The 9,471-nt window shown below is 30.8% G+C and overlaps 1 pseudogene; it reads right to left on the reverse strand.

Annotated features, from left to right (window-relative positions):
• Positions 1 to 434: 434 nt before the first annotated feature.
• Positions 435 to 2,157, reverse strand: LOC102602505 (cytochrome P450 71D7-like; annotated as a pseudogene).
• Between the last annotated feature and the right edge of the window lie 7,314 nt (positions 2,158 to 9,471).

Here is a 9,471-nt window from a genome sequence, read left to right on the forward strand (position 1 = left end):
AGAAGCTCGATTACCGACTGATGCTAGATCTTGGGGTTATCTTGTATCAGTTGTATGTAGATATCGACTTACTTCTCCTTCTTCTATTTTGATATTGTTCCCCGTCCCCTTTATGTTTTCTTCCCCGTGATAGCCCCTTACTCTTGGTTCCGAGCTATGAATTGGCTTACCTACTGGTGGGACGTAGTAGGTGTCATCATGACGTGAGTGAGATTGCTATGCATATGTTAGTCTGTTACTAATAGTTGAACGAAATTTATCTTACAAGTCGCATGATATTTATACCAGTAATTTAGCTCTTTAGTTTCATTTCTTATTTTTCTCAGTCCCTTTTAACTGTTCATTGTTCACTAATCATGCATTTACTTTGATGTTCCTAGAGTTGTGTTCCAAAAAATGTTATTCGACAGGCTACACCTTAGGCTAACTGTCAGGCGGATACATTCTTATTTGATTTTAAAAAATACAGGCACTATAAACCGATGAAACCTAAAAAAACCAGAAAAAAGATGCCACAAGAATGAGATAATTAGATAGGTTTTCTTAACAAGTTGATGCTATTAAGGTTGATAAGGAGTGGCAATCAAGTAAAGGTCACCCTTTCTAGCAGCAGTTATTCCAGACAATTCAGTTAAGTCCAAGTCTCTTGCCTCCATTCCAGTAGGGAGCTTCCAATCGAAGTGATAAAGCAATTGAGCCAACGGCAAATAAACATTAGCTAAACCAAATGATATCCCGGGACAAATCCTTCTCCCACCACCAAACGGAAGATACTCAAAATTGTTACCAATAAAATCGACAGAGCACTGCTCAAATCTCTCTGGCCTAAAGCTTTCTGCGTCATCCCAATATTTTGGATCTCTTCCAAATGCCCAAACATTAACCATGAATTTGGTCTTCACGGGAATAGTGTAGCCGTTTATGTTTGTCTCTTCCCTACATTCTCTTGGGACCAAAAGTGGAACTGGTGCATGAAGTCTCAATGTTTCCTTTATGACTAATTTCAAGTATTTCAGCTCTTACACATCATTTTCATCGAACGTTACTTTGTCTCTAAAGGCTTCTCGCACTTCTGCTTGAACTTTGGCGAATACACTTAGATTTTTCATTATTTCAACCATAGACCATACAATTGTTGTCGATGAAGTTTCTGTTCCAGCAATAAACATGTCCTGCATTTAATGTCCAAGCTAAGTTACAATATTAAATTAAACAGAACACATGGTTAAATAAGTAAGAATAAGCATAGTATTCAATACTTACAACAATAACAACTTTGATATTGTCGTTGTTGATCGGAAATTGAAGACTTCTATCATTCATAAGTCTTAGAAGGACATCAATTAGATCTTCACCTCCTAATGAATCACCATTCTTACGAATTGCAAGATTCTTCTTGTGCTCGTTGATGACATCCTCAACAATTGAATCTACATTACGGTGTGCATTTAGAATTTTTGTCTTTGCTCCACTAAATACATGAAGAAACTTGTATGAAGGGAAGATGTCAGCCACACCTAAGCCTTCTGCTAAGCTTATTACTTCTCTAATTAGTTTTATAAATACTTCTTGCTCTTTTAGTACTTGCCCAAATGCTGATCTACATGTCATAGAGCATGTGAACCAAATGATCCTTTCCGTAAAATTAACCGGCTCACCAGAAGAAGAAGATGATTTGATAGAGTCAATGAGACAAACAAGTTCATCATGCCTGATCGAACTGCATGATCGGACATTCTTTGCACTCAACACTTCCATAACACAAATTTTACGCATTTGTCTCCAATACTCATCATAGGGGGTAAAGGCGATGTTGCACCTACCATAGAAGATAATAATGCCCATGGCCATGAATTTAGGCCTAGATGCAAATGCAAGGTCATGAGTTTTTAGGACTTGCTTAGCCATCTCAGCAGAAGTAACCACAATAGCAGAAACTTCACCAAGCTGAAGGTGCATGAGCGGTCCATATTTTTTCGCTAAATCTCTAAGAACGCGGTGTGGAAGTCCGCCGGCCAGGTGATGCATACTTCCTATAAAAGGAAGTTTCCATGGACCTGGAGGCAATTTTTTGGTTTGGGTATTATTTGAGTACTTTTTCCATTTCCTTAACAAAAAGAGGAAACATAGGAAAAGGAAAATGGAAACCAATTGCATTTTGGGATGAGTCCTCAAAGCTCAATTGAGTGTGTTGTTTTATAAACTTAGTTTGAATTTTGAGAGTAAAACTTTTGTTTGTCAACAAGACTTTGCTTACTGTTTATCTATCATAGTTTGAATTTTGAGATTCAAACTTTTCAATTTTGATTGTAAATTCGGATATGAAAAGTACTATAAGTCACATCCTTGCATTATTATAGTAGATTATTATTTTTCGAGTCTGATCTTATCCCTAAAACCTAGGTAGTGCAATAATTGACATTTAAATATTAATAAGCATATGACAATAAATGTTATTGCTATTATTAATCGACATTCACATATTAATAAGGATATGACAACGCCTTATTATTATAATTATAATATAACCATAAAATATTCAAGCGATCGGTCCTAATTTTCTGGCCTTTTTAATTTGTATAATAATTTCGACTGATAAAGAATGTCTACCTACAAAATAATACTTAGTAACATATAATGACCATGGCCAAGAGTTTAGGCCAAGATGCAAAAGCGATAGGAAAAGGAAAATGGTCAACATCTGATCCAAGCCTTTTCTTACTGTTACCTTCGTTTCAATAATTGACAATTAAATTCAAATATTAGTAAGGATATGCAGAAACCGCAATCAAAGAAAAATTCTTTTTACACTACATCAAAAATGATCTTTAGCGATATTTAACACTCTTTGTAAATGTTCCTAAAGCTGATAGGGACACTGAATCCAATGACAATTAACTAATGCCGGTAAAGGTTTTTTTTTTTTTTGAGTTGTGCACTAGTGAGAGTGTTTCACCCTTAATCAGAGGTCTCGGGTTCGAGCCCTGGGTATGGAGAAAATCATGTTGGGAGCGCCACCCGCGAATGGGCCCTACAGTGCGCAATCCGAATTTACTTGGAGCTCCAATGTGGGCTCCGAATACCAGATGAGATACCAAAAAAAATATAAATATAATTTGTGCAATCCTGAAAAAGTTCCTAATAATATATTAAATACGGAGCATGCCACATATGACTGAACTTATTATTACCCTTATATATACTACTTTAAAAGCATGAACTTCCAAAAATGAATGTTGAATTACTAGAATACCCTCAATTAATAATACTCTATTTATTTTATTTATTTAATTTAATATATTATATTAAAAGTAGATACCTCTTTTACACTAAAAGATTGTGACTTTTTCGATGAGTTGTTACTTTTCTAAAGGATTGTGAATTTTTCAAAGGATTGTGAGTTTACAAAATAGTTGTGTCTTATCTGATGGATTGTGACTATTTCAAAGGGTTATGACTTTTCCGATGAGTTGTGACTTTTCCTATAAGGCACAATAAGTACCTATTCATAGTACTATTTGTTAGCTATAAATAGAGGGGTTTCCTCTCACTTTTAAACTATGATTTTTGTAAGGTTTTCTACTCTTCTTCTTCTTAAAATAATTAAGTGTTATTTGCAACAGTTTATTAAGTTCAAAATTCTATGAAATTGGAGGTACCACATAAGAAAGAGTAGGTGAACAAATTGTAACAAATCATTCATCAATTTACAATTATATTTTCCTATTACGATTTTCATCATACAAATACTTCAATATGATTTATATCATTTTAGAAAACTGATAGCCTTTTAATTAACCTACATATTTTATTTTAAAAAAAATACTAATTTCCTACAAATAGTCACAACAATTTCTACCTTCATGTTTCTTCGGTCATAAATCACAACAATTCACTCCTTATAAATTTTTGGTGATCTCTTTTCTGTAACAATTTGAGATCATTTAAAATTTTCATACATAATTCATCCCAATCCATTGATATGTTTTCGCCAAAGCTCTTAGAATTGGAATTTAGGTATTGTATTTCTATTATGGAAGCTAAGAGAACAACGAAATGAGCAATTATCTATGAATTTTGCTTCACACAGAAAACTTCTATATATTGTGCGCAAGAATTTTCATTTCTTATTCTTGATTTGTTTCTTTAATTAATTTCTTTTGTATTTTAATTCGAGACAGAAGTTAATAATTAATGTTAACATAATGAGTGAACAATGACGAATACAAACATTGTAGATTATTTTTTAATTAAATAAATAGATCAAGTTGTGGGAGAGACAATAACAATAAACAAATACGAAAAAGGCACATGACTGGAGTAAAATATTTCTTCTTTTTTTTTCCTTTTTTTATTCTTTTAACCTCAGACGAAGGAGTTTCTCCCTAATTTTGGAACACTAAGGTTAATATAGCATGAACATATATTTTTGTCTTCCTTCTTCAATGGCTATGAATTTTTCAATTATATTTTTTTGGAGAAAGTAAAGTGTTGGTGGCAAGAGATTTCAATCAAATTGAACACTAGAGTAAATATATCATGAACATATATTTTCGTCTTCCTTCTTCATTGGCTATGAATTGTTCCATATATTTATTCTTTTTTATATTTATATTGTGTTGACTTATTTTAAGTATGAATTTCATGTTATTTGTCTTCATTTTGATCTAAGAATATGATATGTCACAAGATACCCTCCTTGCAACCAACATAAAAATAGATAAGAAAATAGTGGTTGATCACAAAAATGATCTTAAATCAAATTAAAAATTCTATAAATAAATAGTTTAAATTTTATTCATCAGTTAATTTTTTTATTGTAAAAGTTTAACGTTTTATATCATGATAGAACTTCTATAAGATACTAGATACTCTCATTAGACAACAACTATATGAAATGTATGCTACATAAAAAAAAGATAGGACTACAATTTCCCGAAGATATGGTAGAAACTTAAAGAGATAAAATATTTTTCACTATAGGTGATGTAGTTCATATATTAATATTAAATATTTGACATACACTCAATTCTCTATTTAACCCTGTCACAACCAAATTTTTTTAGAACTAATATTCGATGTTATATTTTTTTTCTCAATAATATTCTACTTATAACAGTGTTGAAATTTTCTATAGAAGTACACTTTTGGTAAAATTACATCTCTATGATAGTCTTACTCAAATATTAAATGAGTAATAATATTTTAAAAAGATATATTACCTATAAAGATAAAATATTGCACTATTTATGGTAATAGTTATTAGTTTCATGCACAATGAAGTATTAATATTTAAGAGAAAAATTATCCTTAAATGGTGTCCATCATTTATAGTCATAACCTTTAGAGGAAAAGCTATTGGTGACCTTTTTTATATTGATATTATTTTTCTGTTTTGCCGGTCAAGTTTGTTTACAAAATTGAGTAAAGTAAAAAAAACAGCACTAAAGAAATATCACTTTCTCAGCATATTTAAATTTTGACTGTATTTTGAAATGTTTCAATGGAATCGGGTCATTTTGGTCTAAAAAACAATTAATTTTATAACAATCTATATTAATCATTCAAAAGCATTTGACCATTGGTCTTTCAATTTATAGTTATTTGCTAAAAATCTTTAATCTAGTCATATTAATTCTATTTTAAAACATCATATACTATATAATATGATACAAACGTGCAACGCACGTGCCGTAAAACTAGTATATATATATATTACATTATGTTTTATTTGAATAAATTAATTTCATTAATTATTGTCCTATATTATTTACTATAAGTCTTTTTCTTTCATGTCAACTCTTTTTGATAACTATAAAATTAATTTTTTTAAAACATTAACAAACAAATTACACAACTTTAGAAAATAATTTCTTACTTTTGGTAAAATTGCATCTCTATGATAGTCTTACTCAAATATTAAATTAAAAAAAGTCTATACCTAAATTGCTATACTTTTCCTCTTCTCATAACTTTTTCCTTTAATATAATTTATGTGGATAAAGTATTATCCTTTATGATAACTAACGAAATTTAATAATTTGAAGGGTGCAAATTGCAAAATGGAGACGCACACATTGATAATGTCCTCTTGATTATTATTAAAGAATGACTCTAGCTTCACAAATTTAAATTCATTGATGCTTAATTACATGATAAGAACTTTTAGTTGTTCTTTCTACATGGTTTGCTAACTTTAATTTTCTTTTTCATATTCTTCATTTATTTACTATTATTTTCTAATTACTTATTCAACTTTTATACTCTTAATATTCATAACTCTCATCTTTTCATATTCATAACCTCTAAATATTTAAACTAGCACTTTAAGATATCTTTTGATATTCCTTCTATTCTATCTATATAAATTCAACTTCTTTATCTCATGAAATCCCTACCAAGATTATTAGGCTATTATTATTTTTATTCTATAGTTAAAGTAGATGAAGAAGACTCTTGAATTTTGATAGGATATGGAAGGAATCGATAAGAACTCGGAGAGTTATGTACTAATTTTGTACTTATTTTTTCATCTATATATGTATCAGTCTTATAAGAATAATGTCTACCTTGTATTTTTTCTTAAATCTGTTTCTTTTTGTCTTTTTTTTTCTCTATTAGACTTCTTAATTTAGTTTTCTATGAATGTTTTATTGTCGTAAGTCTTTATACTTATTTTGTAATTGTTGCATTTTATTGTTCATTACAATTTACATATATATATTTTCATGAAATTTTAGTCATTCTAACGTATCTATAAAAATTCACATGAAACACACGTGCGAAGCACGTGCTCAGAAACTAGTTTTTATAATACAAGTGAACAAGAAAAGAACTAACATAACATCAAATAGTTATACACGTGTATGTATTTGAGTTCAATGCCCTCCAAGTTTCCTTTTTCTGGCAGACATGTAATAACATATTTATTTGTTTTCATCTTCTATTTTTCACTTAGTCCCCAAATTTCTCAAAGTGCTTCTCTGTAAAATTGATGCATTCCTTTGCTCCAAATCTGCTGAAGTTCTCATGAAGAAGTGTCTAAAATTGATGCATTCCTTGAAGAAGGTTGGTCGAAGAACTCTTTGCATTTAACCTTTTTTTCGTCAGTTTGTTTTTCTGAAATTTTGATAGGTCTTTTATATTGGGAGATTGAATCGAATAATGTGCAGGAAGTCGCGTACCTTATTTTGTACTGCTAATTTAGTACTTCTCTTATTAATTTATTCCATTGTTTGCTCATCAATTTTCATGCATGCCTCTTAATGTTATTTGAATTTTTTATTCTGTTCAAGGTTACTGCATGTGAGTGTTTCACCAATTCTTGCTCATATTTTTAAAAGTTGGAAGCGTTACAGGGGAAATAGTTGCTTCTAAGCTTGTTCCTACTGTGTGGCGTTGTTATGCATTGAGGTTTCAATATCATGTTAAGCAGAATTGCACTTGTAGATATTATTATAGTGACCATAACGTGCTTATGTTATTGTATAAAGAAAGTGATCATGCTATATCGGTTCATACCTTTGTAACATGCAAAAACTGCTTAGTGGTTTTAATCGGTATACTTAAAGTTTAAAAATTACTGAGAAATTTGATTTCATTAGAAATATCTTTCGATTTGCTTTTGACAACTCTAGATGATCGGTAAGAATTCACAAAATAAAATAAAGAATTAATAATGACAATTTCAGATACTAAATTAGAAAGTTCAATATGAAAATATTTCTGAAATCCCTAAAATATGGAATTCTCACCATTGATTACATACTGTTGTTTAGTATCTTAAGCTGTTTGAGTGACGAGGAATTAAATACAGAAAACAACCATATGAACCGTGGAATTATATGAATGTCTGCTTTCTCATGTCATAATTTTTTTAAGAGCTCAATGACTACTTATATTGAAACAAAGTGTGTTCATCTCGAGAAGTACTCGAACTACTTATAATGATTACTTACCGTTCAACAAATGTTCAACAAAACTTTGAGTTCACTTTCACCGTGTATTACAATTGATGAAAATGAATAGGATGTTTATGAAATTTATATGTAGGTAGCTTCTATTTGGAAGAGGCAAATCACAACTCACAAAAATGTAAGTGATATTATTAAGCTCTGTAGAACTGACTCTGCTATTAAGACTTTCGAAATCTGAAAAGACTATTGTTTTTAAATTTGAACCTAAAGCTTGATCATGCTCCAAAGGTGAGATTCTTGCAAATATTTTAAGGCTTCGACTTTGACAGAAGACATGAAATCTCTCTTTTGGAGTAAAATTCGTCAAATTAGACCCTTCCAGTGATTTGGTGTTTGATGATTGTCTAAGAAGATCTTTATGTTTGTTATTGATTTATAAACTGTACATTATTTTGGTTGAATTGATCTTTGATTATATGAATCTGTTCTAATTCATGAGATAGTATTAGAGAGTAATGAATCACAAGGATAACTTTCTTGCATCCTCCATATGCCAAACAATCGTTGCCAAGAATTCGTATATAAAGAGAACATTGATGAGTGAATTGCACTTTCTTTCTCTAATTCTGGATCAATAAAGGCCATTAAGCACCTACATCGGAGCTAACCTATTGAACAGTAACTATTTGATAGCATAAATTTCTTTGTACTCAAACAAGACAATAATAAAGAAGACAATAAGCTAGCGTAGGATTTAGTTCTTGAATTTATCACTTTTAACATATGTATGTTCTCTAATATGTTTCAAGATCTTTGAGTTACTAGAAGCTGCATAATGCAAAATTACCATTTGCAACCTTCTCCTTTTTTATTTGGCTTTTAGCTTCTCTACAACTTCTGTACCTTTTATTCTTTAGAAAATATTTAAGCTTTTCCTTATCCATCATCTATTTTAATTTGTTTTTCCATTTTTTCAGTTCCTAGGGATGATACAAGCAAACCCTGCAAGTTGACTTCCTTCTTGGGTTATAAGGTTGGGATGAATCACATTGTGAGAGAAGTTGAAAAATCTGTATCAAGTAAAATCACTCTTTCATTTAATAGCATTTCAGTTTAGTATTCACATTTTCAGCATAGATATTATCATTTAGACTCTGCTTTCAACAAATTGTACAAAAAACTATCAAACTTGTACAAAAAAAGGCCAAAGGAGGATGGAGCCAAGGATTTACTGGAAAGCTTAAAGAAAAAAAAGAACAATAAAAAAAGTAAAGATGGAGATGTGATCTTCGTTCAAAAAAGGTATTGTTGTCACGCCCCGAGCCTACACCCTGGGCGGGACCGGCACTCGGAGACCATTGCTGGCCCCAAGCGAACCCTTGGCCTGGCTTTCTTAACTCAGCGGAAACTTAACTCAATAGTACAACTCAATGCAATGGAAGGTTATAAAACAACCAACTGATGAATAACGTGCCAAAAGGCAGCTCGAGTCTCAAAATAGAATATTTACATAAATACATAGATGAGAGACTCAATACTAACTGACTGACTGTCT

This window comes from Solanum tuberosum, unplaced genomic scaffold, assembly GCF_000226075.1.
Source record: "Solanum tuberosum cultivar DM 1-3 516 R44 unplaced genomic scaffold, SolTub_3.0 scf00123, whole genome shotgun sequence".
Lineage (NCBI taxonomy): Eukaryota > Viridiplantae > Streptophyta > Magnoliopsida > Solanales > Solanaceae > Solanum > Solanum tuberosum.